This window comes from Podarcis muralis, chromosome Z, assembly GCF_964188315.1.
Source record: "Podarcis muralis chromosome Z, rPodMur119.hap1.1, whole genome shotgun sequence".
In the NCBI taxonomy this organism is placed as follows: domain Eukaryota; kingdom Metazoa; phylum Chordata; class Lepidosauria; order Squamata; family Lacertidae; genus Podarcis; species Podarcis muralis.
Genome location: NC_135673.1, coordinates 26116291 through 26137889, shown reverse-complemented (window position 1 = coordinate 26137889; position 21599 = coordinate 26116291). Strand labels below are relative to the sequence as shown.

At 41.4% G+C, this 21599-nt stretch overlaps 1 protein-coding gene across 4 annotated transcripts in view; it reads right to left on the bottom strand.

Moving 5' to 3' along the window:
- The window catches only part of GAB3 (GRB2 associated binding protein 3), a 79407-nt gene that overhangs the window by 38472 nt on the left and 19336 nt on the right, over window positions 1-21599 (bottom strand). Inside the window, exon 1 of one of the 4 annotated variants that reach the window (XM_077922759.1) lies at window positions 12677-12831. The exons of 2 other annotated variants lie outside the window; for them this stretch is intronic. The gene's annotated coding sequence lies outside the window, so the exon portion shown is untranslated. Of the gene's footprint in view, window positions 1-12676; window positions 12832-21599 lie in introns of those variants that run through there. One more of the 4 variants, XM_077922760.1, reaches the window with a different exon arrangement.

Sequence of the window (21599 nt, the reverse complement as noted above, 5' to 3'; positions counted from 1 at the left end):
TTGCCAACTATCTGCTACAACAGCTGATTCCAATTTAGTGGTAAAGGGCAGGTAAAAATATGAATAAATCTAAGTTATTGCAAAATTATTTTTTTTTCTTTTTAAATAATGTTCAGTTTAATAAGAACATTAAGGATAGCCCTGATGGTCCCTCAAATTCATAGTCATGTTCAGTGCCAACCAGATGTCTATGGGAAGCCTGAAAGCAAAACCTGAATACAACTGCAGTCTTGCATCTTGTGCTACCCAACAACTGGTCTTTAGAGGTATACTGCCTCTGACAGTGAAGACAGAACATAGCCATGGTGGCTAGTAGCCATGCATACCCTATCCTCCATGAATTTGTCTACTTCTCTTTTTAAAGCCAAACAAGTTGGTGGCAATCACTAGTGAATTCCAGTTTAACTATGTGTTATGTGAAGAAGCCCTGTTGTCTGTTCTGAATCTTCCAACATTCAGCTTCACTGGATGGCCCAAAGTTCTCACATTATGAGAAAGGGAGAAAAACTAGTAACTGATAGCCTTACCCTTCATGAAAACATGGTTAGCAACTGACCAGTGTTTTGAACAACAGAATGAAGCCACTATATGTAACCCTTCAGGAGTCCTTGACAAGTAAGAGATGTGAATAACAAAGAGGAATTGGGAGAGATTTGATTAATCTGATTGGCATTAGCACAATGGAATCCACTGGGCAAATGGAAAATTTCAAATTTTATCTTCAGTGCAAGTAGGGGGAGAGACCTAGACTGTTTTGCCCTAAATGTCTTCTTTCTTTCCAAAAAATAAGGGTGAATTATTGTCAAAGCAGCCCAAATAGGCATATCAATCTAAGCTTTCTTTAGCTGTCTGGGAGGAGAAGCATCGCATTTATTTTTGGATTCCTGGAAACAAGCTCCTAATTGCTTAGAGGCTCTGATACACACTTTATGTTTATATGCTTTCTGACGCTTGCTTTTATTAGCTTGAGAGAGTAGCCTTCCACAAAATGATTGCACCCTGGCTGAAGAGTCTCCATAAATCTATATTAATTTGCATCCATCCTTCATAAATGAAGAAATCCATTGCAAAAGCACCAGTGATTTTATTCCTGGTCCAATGCCCAGGGTGTAACCAGATATCTTTTTTATGCTTATCATCCCCACATTTTTCATTTATGGGGCCATCTACCATTAGCCAAACAACAGAGTTCTGACTAAAACCACCAAATGCTCCCACAAACAGCTTGCAGTCTGCATCCACTGAATAAGGATCAGTTGTGAGGATGGGGCTGCCAACCTTTTGGGGCCATTGGGCACATTTCAAATTTGGAAAAGGTGCAATGGGAGCACACCAGTCACAAAATGACTGCCATTGGAGGGCAAGGTATAACACACAATGGCTATTAAAGCTAAAGGAGCAGAAAGGGAGATAGGTTCACAAGATGGTCAGGCACCCTGGCCGCAAATCAATGGGGGAAAGGAACCTACATTAGCCACTGCCACACTTGTTCATAAAGAGATGTTCCTTGCCCCTCTCCTCTGTTTATAGTGGAAGGAAGCATGGGTATCAAATCCTGGTATCCAATGAAAAGTGAGCATGTTTATTCTGCTCTTTGTGCTGTGGAGAAGCAATCAGACAACACAACAAACCAGGATAAACAGCAACCCTGGGTTATCATATTATCATAGAATTGTAGAGTTGGAAGGAACCCCAATGGGCATCTAGTCCAACCTCCTGCAATGCAGGAATCTCAAGATGAACAAACACAGCTACTGACTTTCACAAGGAATCTTGTACACGTGGCATTTTGAATGGTCTTTTAAGACATTCATGCCTGGCCTTGGAAACACAGTCTAACCTCTGACAGCTTCAGCATCCAAGGATGCCTATTTTAAAATGCCTAGAAAAGGCATGAGTAGTTTTTTTCATTTTGTTTTTCTGAAAGGCTTATTGTTGACAGCATGTGGGGTACTTGGGGTAGGGTTGGGGCTTCTTAACATTTCAGACAAATGATGGGGGGGGAACGAGCCTGAAAACTGCATCATATTTAAAAGTAACAGATGTGCTGGCATATTAAAATAATATTAGAAGTTGCTCACCTTACCCCAAGTTTTAATATTCTAGAGCACAAAACTTTTGGGATGAAGATGCCCACAAGGAACAGGATTTTGCTAAGGGTACAGAAAACCCCAGAGTTCAAGTTCTATAGCTGGGGTGGGAAACCTTGCCCACTAGGCCTCTCTACCTGGCCCTTGGGACTCTCCTGGGTCATACCCTCCTAGAATATTTTTGCCTGGCTGAAAAGTGTCGTTGCACTCTGGTAATGACTCTTGCATGCCTAAATGGAGGATTGAGGGGGATGTATGTAGAAACCACTCTACTGTATATGAAAGCAAAACATTCACTGCTCTGACCACTTGGCGTACATGTGTTTCCCAGGTGGTCATCCATCCAGGTATTGACCAGATCATGGCCTGCTGACCTTCATCAAGGTGGCAGCCTCATGTGCCTCCAGACCACATCCTGGGATCACGAAGTTAGTCATGTTTCGATGGGTCTACTGTAAGCATGGCTGGATCCAACCTTCATCAATTTATTTTTCATGAGGTATAAAAATCTTCCCTTTCTCTGGCATTAAAAAGTATCACTGGGGAAAACACCTCCCTCTTTCCCACTCAACTGACACCCATCCATTACTAGCAAAGAGCATTGGCCTGAAACTGTCTTATTCTAGTTGTATGATGAATGTTTTATAGAAAAGCATACAGAGGCCGAAATTTTCAAAAACAGCAGGGAAGCTCCCATTTCTCCTTGCGCACACACAAAAGGAAAAGATAGCATTCATCTGTGGGTGGGGAGAAGAAGTGAAAATGCCACATGCTCAGAATAAAATCAGAGCCGAAAGAAATCTGTTTCCCCAAAACCACGCTCCCATCCCAAATTGCACACCCTAATCTATAGTGTCTATGTATATTTATGCTCCCAGGAACAGCTGCAAGTGGATGAGTCATTGCTGCTATTTAATAAACTTGCAAATTTGCTGTCAGGCGAATGGATTCCTTTGAGCATATCTAAGTCAAATAGGTTTGAAAGCTGTGGAGTTTTTGTTTTTTGAAAGGACTATTTGCAAGAGAGAGAAAAACAAGAAAAACAACACTTCAGGCTGCGACAGTTAAGGAAACACGTGTGTGTGTGTGTGTGTGTGTGTGTGTGTGTGTGTGTACATATGTATAACCACACATACAAAACACTGATGGATTTGCTTAATGAACTGGTTATGATTTTGAAATACTAGTGGGACTGGCAACAAAATGCTGAAGTCACCTACTCCTATTTGCTGTTCCAAGTCAGTCATTCCATTCTCTTCCCATTCCCTACTTTGCCAGTCATTCTGCACCCAGTGAGCATATGTAGTCCTCACTGGGGCAGGGATGGGGTTGTGATTGCTGCCTGCCACCCACCACCCCCTGCAGAACCTGAAAATGTGTCCCTGAAAAAGAAAAAAGGACCGCATCCACTTTTACTCCACAGCCATTTTGACATGTGGCTGCCAGAGGGTTTGCCAGGGATTAGTGTGGCACTCAGCCCGGAAAGGGTTAGCCACTGCTGCAATAGGTCAATTCACAAGTAGCACCAATGCCTTGGAGCTAGGACAATGTGTGAGGAAAGGCCTTCCTTTCACTCTTCCTGATTGGCAGGGGATTCAGGGCAAACAACAGGAATGACTTTTACATATATCATGCAGTTCATTTAAGGAATTTGCTGCTATTCAGACAGATTCTTAGATAAGTTTATCAACAGCTTCTAGTCACTGAATGCAACCTCCGGGCTGGGGACTAATGATAAGCTTTCTGAGCAAATCATCTCTACACAGGTACGAGTGTTTCTGTGAAAGAGTGGCCCTTTGTTGATTTGTACAGCTCAACAATTTGTGTGCACAGATACACAGAGTTAACACCCATTGAATGGGTGAATACCGCTAATGGGAAAAGGCTATTGCCTTCATGCCCTACATGAAAGCTTCTCAAAAGCACTGCATCTCCTGCCTATGAGCTACTGAGCCATATTCAAGGTTCCATTATTAACGTGTAAAGCCCTGAACAACCAAGATACCTGATAGACCACCTTCCTCGGTACAGACCCAGTCTACCTTTACAATAATTAGAGGATGCCCTGTTGGGCATGCAGAGGCTGACAGATTGTTACGTAAAACAATGTATGGCGTAGTGATTTATGGATTTTTTGTTCAAAGGTCCCCATAGTAGTGAACAGTGCTAGGTGCCAAATGGCTCCTTTAACCAGAGTAACAGTCGCCAAAACGCAATGTCTACCATTTAGGGGCCAGACAGCTTGAAAGTTGTATTTTTCAATAAGACCTTTTGGTTCCTGAAATTCATTTTGATTGTGCAGATAAAATATTACGGATAGAATTCTACAGGATGTGTTGCTAATGTGTGAAAACAGTCAATATCAAAGGAGCCCCATGCATGCACCTCCAGATGGTGGAGATGCTATCATGGCACCCAGGCATCTTCATTTGGTTGCAAGTGGCTGGTAGCCAGAAGCAAAATGCACCTGGGAAATTTCTAACGCTGAAGGAGAACAGCATATTCATACAGATAAAAGATGCAAGGAAAGTGTGATAGCTCAATCAAAATTATATTAAATGGGAAAATCAGTGACACTGGATACACATTGTTGCACAAATGGTTTCAACATAGATATAGATCCTCAGCACTCCACCTCTCATGTGGAAGACAAGTTAACTCACATCTCCCACCTCCTGATTCCCAGCTTCTCCATTCTCTGACCTAAGAGCAAGCCCATCCACAGACAATTGCCTAAGGTGAGTGCCCCTGCTCTCAAGATATCGCCCCATCTCCACACTAGAGCTGGCAGAAAACAACAGTCAACAGCAGCCTCCAAATAAATAGGCTTCTCCTTGGAAAACAGCTACAGCAATGGCAGAGTTCTTGCTCTTCATGGGTGGGGCTAGCTGGCCAAATCTTCTGGTTCCAACAGGCTGCTGTTCTCCAGGTGCAGCAGAAAACAGCTAGGAAGTCTAAGAGTGGTACCCACCACCCATCTAGGTACAATGGGGATGTAGGCCTTTTCCGCACTGGCACCAACCCTCTGGTACACCCTCCCCTGCTCTCTCTGAGAAGCATCAGCCTATTTTAGGTGCCTCTTTGCTTGTTTATTCAGGCATTTCCTGGCTGTTAATTTTTAGACTGCCCTGCTTAGTATTCTGTTTCAGTATTTTGATTCTGCTGTCTACTGTGATAGTGACAGTTATGTATTTCATCTTATTTGTATTTTAGTTTTGTGGATTTCATGGATTTTACTGTGTAAACCACTCAGAGGTTTATCTTTATATAAAGCAGTTAATCTATTGGTTAGATAAATAGATATGGTTTATTACTGGGGGAAATTGGATGTTGGAATGATCAAATAACAAAAAGCGTATTTTTTGAGCCTGTAAATATGACTTATACAGAAAATAGCATGAGAACATGGTATTTCTTCAATCAGGAAGCCTTGCACCTGAGACCTTAATGTGGCCCATCAGGTCTCTCTGACTGGCCCTCAGCAACTTCCACAGGTCGTACCCCTTATTGCTCCTGCTTTATAAGCGCCTTGAGTATTTTGGTCTAGCTGGAATGTCCGTGAACTGTGACAATAACTCTGGATGGATGTGTGTAGAAACTAGACTACTGTACAAAGGTAACATTTACACCTGTTGCTCTGCCCACTTTTGCTTTGGCCACATGCACCACTGGAAGGTTTGCTTGATCCTGGAAACCCATGTATGGTCTTAAAAGAGTTCCCTACCCTTTTTAAACCATTGTCTTTATCCAGATCACAATTCCCACCCTGTTTTATCTCCCGGTGTTTGTAACAAATCTTTGTGTTCCCCTAACTAAATATGGTCTCCCATATTGATCAAGAACTGATAAATTTATTTCAGTTATACAACCTAGAAAAATGTGGTCTCACTTGCTGTTGTACATGAGAAAAGAAATATTGAAGCACAATTGTGAAGCAGGATAGTTTAGCTCCCGTGAAAGGGGATTAACAATGTCAGGATCCAAATAACTGCATCCAGAGTCTTCTGTGCATCTTGTGGGATCATGGATCCATCTTACCTCAGGCATGTAGTAGCTAAAGGACACACTGCTATGAACCCACTGGGAGTGCTGGTTCAGCAGTGCCTTCCTATCCCTGTTTGCAATATGGGGGCAATAATAACAAAATTACATAGGAACACACACATAAAGGGTCACTCCATTGTTCCATCTTAATCACTACTGCCAATACCGATAGGTCCCAGGTTCAATCATCAGTATCTCCATGTAGGCCTGGCAATGTCCCCATCCTGAAACCCTAGAAGCCTGCTGCAACTTTAGAGTTTGAAGGGACCACAAGGATCATCTAGTTCAGCCCCCTGCAATGCAGAAAACTTTTGCCCAGTGTGGGTCCCCCAAAAGAGGCATATGGAGCACAATGCAACCCTTTTTGTACCCGAGTTAAAGTCTTTCTGCTTACCCATTGTATTTTGGATGATACTTGGGTTGGTATTTTGCTCCTCTGTTGTTGTTTCCCCCCGTTTTAGTCTGGATGTTGTGAATCTTACCTGTTGTTTTCTATATCATGTTTATATGTTGCGTGAATAGTATTATTCACACTTTCGCACACCACCTCCTTGAAATAATTTCCGTTGAAGAGCAGCCAAGGAAGACTTTTGAATGAATGAGTGAGTGAGTGAATAAATAAGTAAATAAAAGATTACAACAAAATAATCTGATTTGAAGTCCTTTGTCAGTTAGTGAGAATAACTAAATAAACCACCATCATCAGGAATGGCTTTGAAACTTTATCAGCATTGTTCATTTCTTATTCCCAGGGTGCTAACTGACATAGCTCCTTCCTCCTTTTCAAATTCCTGCTATCAGGTGTTTTGAGCCACAGCCCCTGACCTCATTGGCTTAAACAATGTCTGGGAGCAGCTAGCCAAGCATATAAATTTAGAACAACCTAGCAAAGGGAGCCCCTTCCACAAGCTATAAAGGTAAAGGGTAAAGGGACCCCTGGCCGTTAGGTCCAGTCACGAACGACTCTGGGGTTGCAGTGCTCATCTTGCTTTACTGGCCAAGGGAGCCGGCATACAGTTTCCGGGTCATGTGGCCAGCATGATTAAGCCGCTTCTGGCAAACCAGAGCAGCACATGGAAATGCCGTTTACCTTCTCGCCAGAGCGGTACCCATTTATCTACTTGCACTCTGATGTGCTTTCAAACTGCAAGGTTGGCAGGAGCAGGGACTGAGCAACGGGAGCTCACCCCGTCGCAGGGATTTGAACCGCTGACCTTCTTATCAGCAAGCCCTAGGCTCTGTGGTTTAGACCACAGCGCCACCCGCATCCACAAGCTATAGGGAGCCCCAATGGACAAAGCCTCGAGTTAAACATGCAAGTGAGTTCAGCAGCGGGTCAAGACCAGGGCACATAATTCTGCCCCTCCTCGCTGCAGTACTTAGCTAATTGGGAGCCACTGCTCTAAGAAAGAGGAAGGGATCCTGTGGCCCTCCAGATATTGCTGGACTACAGCGCTGATAATTCTTGACCACTGGCCATGTTATCTGGAGATCATGGGAATAGGAGACTAGTAACATAAGGAGGGCACAGACTCAACACCTCTGCTCTAAGAGCTATGTTGGTTCTAGGCTGTTGGCTTTAAGGATTAGAATGAGCACTTTTAATTTATTGGGACCAGAAGTTTACCAACAACTAACACAGTTAAGTGTTGAATTAGTTGTGAATATCTGCCCATACACACTGAAGGACAGGTTGCTGCCCACTTGCGCAACAGGCTTCTGCTTCTACAAACTCTCTTTGCCCTGGTAACCACCAATGTTCCCTCCAAATCTGCTCCAGAGGGTTGGGAGTAATATTCAAAATACCGGAGCTTAATTGTTCCACAGAAATGTTTCTGTTTTGCAAGTTCTCTAGAAACAATAAATGGATTGCAATTGCAAATACAGTATTAGGCAAAGATGCCAGTTTCACAGTTTTTAGTTTTACCAGATCCAAGTAAAATAACACGCTAAATAAGATCATGTTCTAGGGCATCAGGCCATTTCCTAAGAAAATTACCCTATGAAAAGTTCACAGTTCAAAATCTTCCACATTACTGGGCTTTACTACTATATCAGACTGGCTAAACATGTATCTCATCCCAGGTGTGCTAAGTACAAATGCACATAGCCAACACCAAAATAACTGCAGCTTCAGTTAATTTTTTGAAAAGTATTGAGAAGGTTTATTAAACTAATAGCTTTTATGGAAAGATTCCAAATGGAACCCCCACACATACTTTTGCAAAAACAAAACAGTTTATGTCAACTAATCCCTTTTCTTGCAGTTTATGTGTGATCATAAACACAGATGTTGGTTGCATTGATACTAAGAGGTTGAGAAGCAATGCAGGTGGCATATCCTTTGGCTAACTGGTTTCACTTCATTCTGGCTATCTCTTGCTACATTCTAAGCAAACAGGGTACTTTTTCTATTATTTATTAAATTTGTATGCCACTCTATACCTGCAAGTCTCTCTTTATTTGCTGTTGTGTCTTCTTAACTGAGCATACTGTCAGGGGGAAACAGCCAACAGTTATACAGCCCATCTTAAACTGTCTAATCTCACATGAGGGTAAAGCATGGATCTAAAAGGAACATAAACAGGAAATTGGGCAAAGAGGCTGTCTGCAAAAGTCCCCCCCAAAATACTGTTCTTAAAAAAGAATAACGGCAGAACTGTTATCTTAATGAAGCTCAAGGAACTCCTCCTCAAACACCAAATGGGTTTTCCATGCCATCTCCTTCCTCCCAGGATCCTCTAAATTCTGCTCTATGGGTGCTAATTAGAGAATGTGTGATTGGCACAAGTTAAGTCACCTTTTCGCCTCCTATGGAGTGGCTGCCTGTAAACAAATCCATCTGAACATTTCTGTGTTGACAGGAATAGGGAACTTACGGCCCTTCAAGTCTGACAGACTCCAACTCCCATCAGCCCCATCAGAAAATCCAATTGGTCAGGGAAACTGCGAGCTGGAAGTCCAATACTACCAAGCAAGACTCAAGGTTGTTGTATGAATTTACAAAGCCCTGAACAACTCAGGTTCATAGTACCATTTCAGCTCAGTCACCAAGATCATCTGCAGGGGCCTCCACTGGTCGTTTCCTGAGTTGGTGAGGCTCATTTGACAACAATGAGAAACTTTAGTGCCATTGGCCCAGTCCTGTGGAATACTCTGCCAACAGCGATTCAGCAAGCACCTTCTGTGCAAACTTTTGAATGCCTGTTGAAAGCTTTTCTATTCTACCAGGCCTATGCAGGCAATCAAGAATACATCCTTCCTCAATGGTTAATTGTTGTCTGTTTTTAACTTTTTAATATGGTATTATTGGACAGTTGTATGTTTTATTGCTGTAAACTGCTTTGATAATAGTCTACTTTTCAGAGGCCAATCCTCTAATTTTAAGGGTTGTAGTAAGAGGATATTTAAAGCAGTTTTGTATTTGATGGACCAAGTAGTTTAAAGACCAAGAACCACAGGTGGGGCCTTAAATTTACCCATCAACAGTTTGCACCGGGACAGCAGACTGAATGAGCACAAAGGTCAGTTTCCCCACTATAGTGAGATATATTACATTTCTACTTAAATTATAGTAACAAGGTACAAGTAAAAATGCAAATTCAGAAACAAACACACAAATTTTATGCAACCAAGTATCCTCTTTTGGGGGGGGGGGGTATTCATGCATTTCTACTTTTTTGAACAATGCAAAAGAGACCACCCTCTTTATTACTGTGTTTGAGTTGGAAATAACTGGATGGTCTTTTTTATAACGCCTGAAGGATTCTGTCACTTTGATTTGTTTTGTCATCAATTAGCGATGCTGGATCTCTTTCTCTCCCTGTCTCACTCTCACTTTCAATAAACTGTGAAGTACATTCTGACTTGTCTCTAAAGGGATCACCCTTCTATTGTTTCATCTGCATTTATACCTCCTGCACTGGTGGGTGTGCCTCTGAGATACAGGTGTATTATTATTACCTGGACACTAATAACTATTATTTCAGGGCAAAGCAGCCCTTGTAGATCCATACATGTAATGCCAACAAATGCTTTAAATCAAGTACAGTGGTACCTCGGGTTACATACACTTCAGGTTACTGACTCCGCTAACCCAGAAATAGTGCTTCAGGTTAAGAACTTTGCTTCAGGATGAGAACAGAAATCGTGCTCCGGCAGCGCGGCAGCAGCAGGAGGCCCCATTAGCTAAAGTGGTGCTTCAGGTTAAGAACAGTTTCAGGTTATGAACGGACCTCCGGAACAAATTAAGTACTTAACCCGAGGTACCACTGTAATGCTAAAACAAATAGGTCTATAACAGAGCAGCCAGAACATTAAAAAAACAAAAACATATCTGGGCCACAAACCATCTGTGTAAATGGTTTATTGTGCTGTATATTCATTTTTTAAAAATGATTCTGTGCTCATTATGAGTTACAATCTAAATTACTTAGGGTGCTATGATATCCACCACTGGCCATACTCAGGGTATACCCCTGATATCAAGGAACTTAACTTGCTTACATCCGCTAATTTCAATGAGTCTACTCTGAGTTGGATGCAACCCTAAATCGATAAAAACAGAATTCAACGGATATACAGTGGTACTTTGGGTTATGAATTTAATTTGTTCTGGAGGTCCGTTCTTAACCCGAAACCATTCTTAACCTGAGGCACACTTTTGCTAATGGGGCCTCCTGCTGCCACCGTGCGATTTCCGTTCTCATCCTGGGTCAAAGTCCTCAACCCGAGGTACTACTTCCGGGTTAGCGGAGTTTGAAACTCAAAGCGTTTGTAACCCAGGGTACCACTGTACATACACTGTCCAATTCCCTACATACAATGTGATTGTCCATCTGTGACAGGCATTTAATTTTTTCCCCCAATATGGGAATCTCTCTCCCCACCCGTTGCACTCACCAACACACACGTGTGTGTGTGCGCACGCGCGCTCAGACAAAATGTCTGTGTGAAATATCTTACTCTTTTGTGAAAAATATATGCCACGTGTGGAATTCCATAGATGTGAGTGTTCTTTGTTTCACTGGGGTGCCCCGCAAAGTCTTGCTGAAGAAGTTCTTGCATGAGAAGCAGCACATCAGCATTCAGTTTCTTTGGGCTGCTTCATTAAGTGGTACCTATTATTGAGCAGTACTGAAGAACCTCTGCTACTCAGGCTCCAGCACCAGCAAAATATAAACTGATACGCAAGTGAGAATTTCATTACTGAGCTGCAGAGTAAGAGAGATGAAATAGCATGCAGTTGGACTGGATAGTTATTTGAATGAACCCTCAAAATCTGTTAATGGATAATGTACAAAGAGCTGACTTACTTCAGCAGTTTATCTTCGCCACACAATAATGAACTGAGATGCAGAAAAGCATGGAAGAACTTTGGTGGGAGCTGATGGATGTAACTATTTCCAACTGCCCTTTCTCACACTGAACCATCCACCAAAGAAATGACCACCACAGCTGCCCTTGTGAACGCATCTGGTTGCTGGACCGGCCCAGGTGCAAGACAATATGGTGCCAGCTTCCCCTACTCCATGGAGAAAACTTAAGCTGACTTGGGCCACATTAATACTGTACCATGCACTTAGAGCACTTTGATTCCACTTTAAACAGCCACAGCTTCCCTCAAAAGAATTATGTGAACTGTATTTCATTAAGAGTACAAAGCGTTGTTAGAAGACCCCTATATACCTCACTGAGCTAGAGCTCCCAGAATTCTTTGAGGGAAGCCAGACCATGATTATCTGAAGTGGTATCACAGAGCTTTGAATGTATGGTGAGCACAAGCAAGATTCCACAATGGTAATGAGACAAAGCCCTCTACACCTGAGGGCATTAAGCTAGCTTAGGAGGCACAGGTTCCTCCTGTCCTACCCTCCCAGACCTGTCTTGGTATGGGGCTCCCCCATCACATCCTGTTCTTGTTTTGGGGAGAGAGCTGCCCATACTTCCACTGAAATAGAAATGCTGGATGCCTTAAAAGTCAACCTGACCTATAATTCTCAAATTTCTTCTTAGTGTTTAAAATGGCAATCAGATTCTGAACATTACGAAACCAAAAAACTCTCCAAAGTGCCTCTCCAAGTCAAGATCTACTTTGTTTTCAATGGTAGCTGCAACAATAGCATGAATACCACAAATGCATCCACAAAAGAACAACATAATTGCCTCTACAAATAAAATTACTCCTCTATATTGCAGTCAACAAAATGTTCTCCTCGATGGCTTGTCCTAAAAGCTATCCTAGAAAGGCAAGGTAGAAATAAAATAAATAAATAAATAAATAAATAATGTATGGGACAAAGCAAAATTAAGCACTCTGGAATCCCATTTAGTTTCAGCGGTAGTGAGAGTTAAGTAAATCAGTGGGAGTTGATGCCTCAGTTTCAGCACAAAGGTGAATATTTTGTTGTCTTGTTATGGCTATCTCTGATATTGTTTAAAGTACAAATTAAACAAAAACTTACAGGAAGAAAAACAAATCCTTCCACTCCCTACCACCAGGCAAGTATAAAATCACCATATTAAAAATGATCATACCATACCTTTCAGCAAAGTCTGGACATGAAAAAGGGTTGTTATTCTCACCACTGACCTCTAAATTTTTTCTTTAACCTAAGCAGAATGCAGAGCTATCCAGCAGGGGGAAGATGTTTAAAGCATTTTGGCAAGACAATAATGTGCATCCCACATGCCCATCTGGATTTCAATGACATTGGGGGTGACAACGCAGTCAACTTTTATCATCATCAACAGTGAATTCCATAATTAATCATTAAACAATAACCTCAATGAGCATAAGCCTAGCTACGTCTCCAAAGGCATGTCAACCTATTTTTCTATTTGCTTGATAATGTCCCAAAACAGTTCTCTCATTCATTCTAGAGAGGTCATGATAGTCTCTTTAGATATACTAGTCTTTTTGGGCCAAAACCATCAGATAATCTTGTGGCAACTTGAATGATTAACAGATTTACAGAACAATTGTGTACATGACCACTCAGAAGTAAGTCACACTGAACTGCTGGTTGGAGCTGGCTGCAGGTGCAGTCGAAAACATCTGGTGCATATCAGATTGGCAAAGACTGGTATCAAAGATAAACTGAGCAACTGGTGGTGTGATCACCTTCCTAGTTTTGTCATGCTGATTGACTGATGTATCCTACAAGGCAAAAAAAATCTTCAGATGCAGAGCTGGCCCAAACCACTCAGATGTGTACCGTTTGTTGAGCAGACACTTATGTTGTAATTTTTCCTGGAAATAATGACAGTGAATGTCAACGCAACATGGGTCATGCTGGTCAGTGGTGCCAGCATTATAAGAGAAAATCAATTGTTTGTATATTTACTTTAGCTGATTAGTAGATAGTCTAAGGCAGACACTCTAAATTCACTGAGGATAAGACTATCAACAGCTATAAGCAACAATGATTATGCGGAAGCCCAGAGCACAAGAGTCTGCAGGAATTTTTCTGGGTGGGCAGGCACAGTAAACCACTGAGAGGAGGGGACCAGGGTAGCTTCTCACACACAAAAATTGAAATAAATAGTGCCTGTGAATTTTGCCTCATATCTCAGGTTCTACAAATGCTAGAAATATTTAAAATACTCTTTAAAAAAGGAAAGGAAAGCTGGTGAATCTGAGTTTTATGGCTCACTGAGTGAGGATTCCCTACCTATGCTCATCATGGATGGTGATTTCTTAGAGGCAATATGTCACTGAATGCCATTTTCTGAGAAGCAAAGATGGAAGAGGTCATGATTGCTTGCGGTCTTTCCAGAGATATCTGAATGGAAAACAGGACTATTAACTGACTGGTCCCTTTTATGTTCTGAAACCCTCTCCCAGCTCAGTACTCTGGGCAACTGCCTGGGCCACCCACCCCTAACTTTGAAACCCCTTGAAATAATCCAATTCTGAAACCTAGTGTGAATTGCGTTTTTGCTGCACACGGAAGCTGGAACTCAAGGCATGTTGATGCAAGAGAAAGTTGATGGGAGGGGGCACAGGGAGAGGGAGGGCAGAGAGTCGCTTACCACATACTCTCCCTGTTGAGTTCTGTGTAACTGCCCATGTTGCTATTGCTGGCAAAGCAACTGCCTGCTGTTTTCTGACCTTTTGCTCTTCTAGAGATAGAAATGGGAATTGTCTGAGACGTGGAATAACTTCCTGCAATTGTGTTAGCAAGGGCTGGTCTGACTTGATAGATAGCTGTGTCTGTTAGGCCTGCTTTTGAGAGGAGAAACTACTTGTTGGGTGACTAATTGGAAAGAAACATTAGGTGGCCCGCAGGAGGGCAAAATGTATAAAAGAGAAGCCTGCTGATAAAAGTTGTGCAAGGAAGGGGTGGTCTCCACTACAGCCCACTTCTGTAATTCACCCAAGATATGGGAGGGGGGAAACCTTGGCTGTGTGTACACAGTCTGACACTGAAGTTCTGAATTTAGAGACTGTAAATCATTTTTCTTGGATTCTTTTTTGGCTGTTTCCTAGCAGACCTAAAAGAGATTGTTCTTTTAAAAACATAGGGTAAAAGAGAATACAAGAGAACAAATCATGAGAATGATTTCTTCCCAAGAGCACCATCACTGTCATTTTAAAAACAACTCTGCTGGACAGTGGATACAGACACCACTTTAGTACATGATGGGTGTTTTGTAAATGCTATAGTTTGAGTGCCCACGCTACATTCTCTGAGGAGATAGGCCCTAAGTGCCTGGGGGGGGGGGGTCCTGTGTGTGATCCAGACAAAGAGTTTAGGAGAGGGTGATTCTGAAAGAGAGAGTTTGGGGTTGATCCTTGCAGAGAGAGGGGAAAAATAGTTTTGGAGGTGATCCTGAGAAATATTTTGATTCTGAGAAAGGGGACAAGGCAGCAATTTTATGAAAGGCTGCTCCCGACGGCAGCCATTTTGTGGCGGTGCCCACATCACTTTTTCGGAATTCCAAATGTACCCACAGACCCCAGAAGGTTGGGAGCCCCTGCTACAGCCCCTGTATGGCTATGTGGTGGGGCATATTTTATCCCAACCACGCTAACGCCACAATTTCCAGTTCCTCTTGAAACATGGTAAAAGTCACTGTTTTATGCAGCTGAAGAATGCCCATGATAACATCTCTTCCAGTGAATGGCGATACATTGTGGTGAGTGTGAAAGTGGCCTCCTCATGGTAGATGGTCCTCTAAGTTGCATCACTATCTTCAATACTTCAGAAGAACAATCACATATATGCACACTAATTTTTGACAGGAAGAATTTTAGTAAGAAACAAAATTACAAAAAGGTGAACATGAGGAATGATGTGCAGGACACAAAAAGAAGCAGAGATGCTTCCTTTACATCCTATTGCTTACATGTATTTATGTATTTTTCAACACTTTTAAGTATTTTGCATATCCAATCTAGCTGAGTGGGCTACTTTCAAAAGAGTTTGTTATTATGACATATTAGAATTCTATGAATGAACCAAAATGACTGTTCTGTATTATCCTTTCTTACCTCTCCCCAAAGTCACTTTTACTTACGCACAGTCACACACTGTTGCTTGAGGTATTCCAAGTTTATCTGCCATAGGGCACTTCTGCACCCTTTCAGAGTGTGCACCTCTATAAATGAAATGAAACCACGTTTTGCCATTGGTTTGCTGTGCAAAACAGGGCCAGTAAAGGGTGTAGCCTGGGGAAGGTTCAGGGGTGCCCTGGGCCTCATGTTCCCCACAGCATTCTGTAAATGTCAGAACCACCAGCGGGGCTTCCCCACAGAGCTCAAGGCCCTGGGTGCTAAATAACGGGTGACTGTACATGATGATTGATCCCATGAAGGTTAAATAATGACTCACAACCCTCTGTAGTCTCAGCTCACAGCTCAAAAAGATTTTCCAGGAGGTTTTTAACCCTGAACTTGACATGTGTCAGAAACAGGCAGAAGTCCTCACAAGATGGAACACACCCAAACAGCCAACTCATGGTGATTTCACCACAACACCACCATATCAATGCAGCAGTCCCATTTTCAGTGCCACCCATAAAACAGAGGATTCCTTCACTGAATAATACAGGGTTCTACACTAGTGTTCTTTGTAACATCAGAGGTAAACAGCAACACCAACGCAACCAGCACAGCAGCCGCCCTCAGAGAGGAACAGACTTTATAAACAAGTAATAGCAAATCAAGTGCTCGTTTTGTATAACTAAATCAACAGAAAAAAGGAAGTAAACAAAGAGGTACTCTGAGTAAAGAGCACAACTCAAGAGAGTATTTGGATCATTAACCTTTAAAGCAGTTAGTGGCATTTAACAGAGCCTGCTAGCGCAGGTTTCAGTTCTTTAAAAAGAACATTACAAATTATGCAGCTAAATGCCCACCTACAACTCTAGATTGAAGCTGCTCCATTTCGACAAAAGAAATTCTCCTTCAGGATCAAGGTGACTTTTTAACTAAAGTGTTTGGGCAGGCTTTTTTTTAATTATTATTTGAGCCGTACTACAAATTCACAACATCCTGATTCAGATTAACTAATATTGATGACAACTCACAGTCACCGAAGAGGCCATATATCTTAGGCCCATCTAGTTCAGTATGGTTTATATCTGTCTTCTCCAACCTGGGGTCCCCCAATTTTGTTACAGTACAACTCCCAGCATCCTTGACAATTGGCTATACTGATGGAAACTGTAGTCCAAAATATTTGAAGGGCACCAGTTTGGCCTAGAGAAAGAAATCAAACAAATGGGCAGTAATGAAGGGGGTGTGGAGAAGTGGGCCCAGTCAGATGCAAGCATCTTATTTTTTATGTTTGCCAACAATTAATTCTCTATCTGCTAGCTGCCTCTTATTTAGTGATCTCTCAAGGATAGAATGGTGTATCTTGTTAATCTGTGGATTTATTGTTTTAAAAAGTCATTTTTTTTGCCATTTTTGAAAACTGATACCAGGGGCCAAGGGCAATGCAGACCCCTCCGACTTTGCTTGAGTTTGGGGGTTGTTTGTGATTTATATGACCAAACCAATCACATGGTTGGCACATTCCTACTAAATATGATTTTATTTGGCAACATTTGTGATTACTTGATATGTTTTGTACACCATGGAATATATTTTACGCTATTCATTCTTTTTAAACCCTTAAAAAATAATATGGTTATTTTATTATCTTGGTTTTTTCTCCTCTTGTCTGTTTGAGTATTTTAAGTTGGATATTTTGTTTGTAGCATTTGCAAACCTTTTTTTTTTAGTTATGTTTTAGCAGTGTGCACTGCCCTGGTACTTTCAGATATGGTGGTAAAGTACTTTAAAGTATTTTAGTAAACAACTAAAATGAATAAATAAACACCAATATTTTATTCCCCCCAAAAAATTGTTTAGAAATTCTAATAATCAGGAACCATGAAAAAACAGCTCAGCAACAAAATATCACCATATTTCTCTTTAATTTTCTCTCTCTCTTGTTTCAGTTAACAGGCCTTTTTTCAGTCCCCTTTTGTGAACCAAGATTTGCAAATTACAATGCTGCTTCCCACAAGACCATACATTAACCCTGATCTTCATAATTTCTATTTGCGACCTTACCTGCTATTAATATTTTCTTTCTAACTGAAATGTACTTTGGGAGGGGTTTCATTGTATTATTCACCATTATATAAGAAACCAAGTTACTCCAAACAGTGGTGAACGATTCTGATTTAGTTGGCCTTTGATGACACCAATGTGATGATGACTAAGCTTCTCTGCAATTGCTATCTACCAGCAATCTATGGTAGAAACACACAGTGTCTTTTGGTCTCACACGTGTGCTATCCTCTTCAAAACAGAAAGCAATCATCGTTTTGGAGTTCGCACAATCATTTGTCCTATCATAGACAATTCTCACAGCATTCTAATCTAGACCCTCTACACCTGCAGACATTCCACAACAAAAGATGCATACAAGTCTCCTGGATTAAAACCTCAGATTTCTGAACAACAATTTGCTTCTTAAAAGAAAAGCTTCAAAGCCTAATCCTCACACAAAAAATTCCCCTGCCCAAGGCCAGCATGCTTTCCAAATAGGCAGCTGAGGCAGACTGAAATCTGTCATCCAGTTTCAGACGGCGGCTTGCTGGGGGTGTGTGTACTTATTTCACTGAACGATTGGCAAAAAAAGGATCTTTGAGGTAAAGTCAAATTGTATGCATGTTAATCACAGGTCCACAGTGACCTCCTAGCTCCTTCATAAGCTGTTGCCATTTTGAAATTGGTCCAGAAGGCCACTTATAGTTGAGGGAAAGTCCGCAGAGCTGTTGTTTATCCACAGTCATTTTATTGCGGTTCAAATCTGAGCCCCATATGCATTATATACCTAAAGCAGCATTATACCACTTTAAATGGCCATGGTGTTAATCTAAGATTTAAGAGTCCTGGGCTGTAGTTTGTTAAGGGTTTTGAAAGACCCCTATTCCCCTCACAGAGCTACAATTCCCACAGCTCTCTGGGAAGACAAGACTCACTGCTAAACCATTCTGGAAATTGTAGCTCTGTGAGGGATGGTCTCTAAAACAACTCTAATCACCCTCAACAAACTATGGTTCCTAGAACTCTCTGGGCAAGTCACGACTGTTTCAAGTCATATAATTGTGCTTTAAATGTATAGTGCATATGGCCCCCTGGCTTTTCTGCAAAACCAGCCATACATTTAGCAATTGTAGACACATTCAAGCGTAAAGTGACTTAAGAGGTAAAAATCTGGAGAAAGCAGGCTAGCATATTTTCAGAGCAGGTCAGAGGCTTATCTTCATACCTCCACCTCTGGTATAGATTCTGCTTTCTCCCACCCACCTCAGCTTACCTGATCCTCCTACTGGTGTCATGTGAGTCCTTGTCTTACCATATCTGTGCCTCTGTCTCCTCCAAGACACAGATCTCCCAGTACCTAACAAGGAGGTTAGGTAACTGACATCTAAAGATTAAAGATACACTCTGGAGCCTTATCAATGCCATCTTTCCACTGCTATCACAGCCACCGTGGTTATGACTCATGTCTAGAGTCGCCAGCTATTAACACTTTGCTCTATCTAGCTATTTCTGGAATTGAGGGGCCCAAATGAGAAAGGCAGCATATTTCTGCCAGTGTAACTATAGAAATCACATCAACAAACAACAGCAAGCTGGTCTTGAGGGTCAAGGAAATAACAAGCTTGAAATAGCTAGTTGTTTAAAAAAAGAAAAGAAAATACCCCTCATTGCATTAATGATACGAGGAAGAGAAAAATCCCACAATAATATCAGGTACAAGGAACATGGCTGTACTATGTAAAACATGCAATAAGTGTGGTCAGTGTATCTGGTCAATAATCAACACCCCCCTGCCCCCCCAAGCCTCAGATTCCATAACCAGGAATATTTTTCCTTTCATCCTGCTCCTCTTGGAACAAATTGGAGTTAATAATATGCAAGAGGCACCAATGTTTGTAACCTGCTTTAAAAAACAAAAGAAGACTAATATGCTCTGCATGTGCTATTATTCTAACCCGAGGCTAAATCCTTGTATTAACAAGAAACATGGTGCTACTTCAGATATAAGCCCTTACTTATATAGTATTAATTGTTAGGATTATTCTATGTACTTAGGGATTATTTGAGTAAGTGGTTTATAACATTTCTTAATGAAACAATTAAAACAAAACACTGTGGTAAGTGGCAAAAATGTCCCATTTTCAAAATTTGTATTAATCACATCATTTTCAAATATGGAAAATGATGTGATTTCAATGTTCTATCTGTTGTGGAAATGCTGTAACAATTTTCATAGCCTGGACACTGAGCGAGACCTAAGCATTACTGTACATGTTTTACTCGTATAGTCAATTATTTTGACTACAGATGGGAAATCTTTTGCCCTCCAGATCTTTCTGGAATACAACTCCCATCGTCTTTGGCCAATGACCACGCTGGCTGGGGCTGATAGATATTGGGGTTTAACAACATCTGGCAGACCAAAGGTTCCTCACCCCATGTTTAGAGCCTTTCAGTATCATATGCAATATAGAAATAAAAAAAGAAATATTTATTTCTGCTTACTCACACAAGGACTTGCCAAGAGAACATTTATCCACACATTCATACATAGAAACAACATTCAGCTACTTTGAAAAATCCCTCCTGTTGCTTTCTGTAAATTTGCTACCCGGCATAAATAAATGAAGTATATAATAGAACAGAACAGAATGCTAAGAGTTAAAACAAACCCTCTCATTAATTACAGAGCATAAGTATCTGGAATAAAGCCCCAATAAGCTATTTCTTTTTTAAAGCAAAAAAAGATACATAGGTCTGTGGAGAGTTTTGGTATGTAATAGCTTTCTGCTAAGAAACTTGCTATTCTGAAGCTTACTGCAGAATATTTTAAAGTATATTTACCTAGGTTTTGTGGGTGTTCTTTTTAGTTTTTCACAGGGTTGTGTAAAACAATATATATCAGTTCTCAGCTCCTCCCTAAATTTGCCACTGTTATATCTGATAGGCTTTATTTGAGGGAGGCAGAAATTCAATAGGAAAAGCTTTCTTTCACACTTCCACATCTGAGAAAGACCTTTGCCTCTTGAATTTGTCTTACACGCAAAGGATTGAAGGGAAAGAAATTGAAATTCTTTGAACTCTGTTCAAAGTGACTCCAGCTGAGATGTGATAGGCCCGTTGCCTTGGACCCTCCCAACAGCCCTTGCCTCAGGATGCAGGCACGTCAACAAGCACTTCTTGGAACCGTTAGTACAGACTTCCATGGAAGTGCTTTTGCTGTAACAATTGATAAAATGATGCTGAAAGGGGTGGGGGGTGTTGTTGCTTCCTCGGAACTCCTCCTTCAGAAGCCAATACTTCCAAATAATTTACTTTTAAAATTGCTGTCTCACTCAGCTCCCTCTGAACTTTTCTTCTTTCTCTACATCTGCATAGGCTGCATTACGTTGCTACAGAAACTCTTAAAAGAGTTCCCTTCTGGACACAATGATGACTGCAGAAAATGACATCATAGCCTATTTGTTTAAACAAACCAAGCACAAAGCATTACTGGATTTTGTACTTATCAGAACTGAACACTGGAGAAGGGTGTCAACTCAAACATAGGTCGTAGGAAGATCTCTCCAGCCACAGCTGGGAAAGATTCCTGTCTCAAACTCTGGACAGCCACTGCCAGGAAGTGCTGACAATACTGGGCTAGATGGGCCAATGGTGTGACTTGGTATGGAGCAGTTTCTTAATGTTCCTAGAAATAAAGAATAAAGAACAAGCAGCAAAAGAGAGGGCAACCACACACTCTCAAAATGGATGTCTGAAGCTAATTTTACTGTGGACATCACTTTGGCCGTGAACAGTTACTTCTGTTATTGAAGTTTCCATCCAAGAATCTTTGTTTCTGGATACTATCAAAGGGGGTGGAGGGAGAGAAACAATGGATGATATCCAACATTAGTCATGCTCAGAATATACCCAAT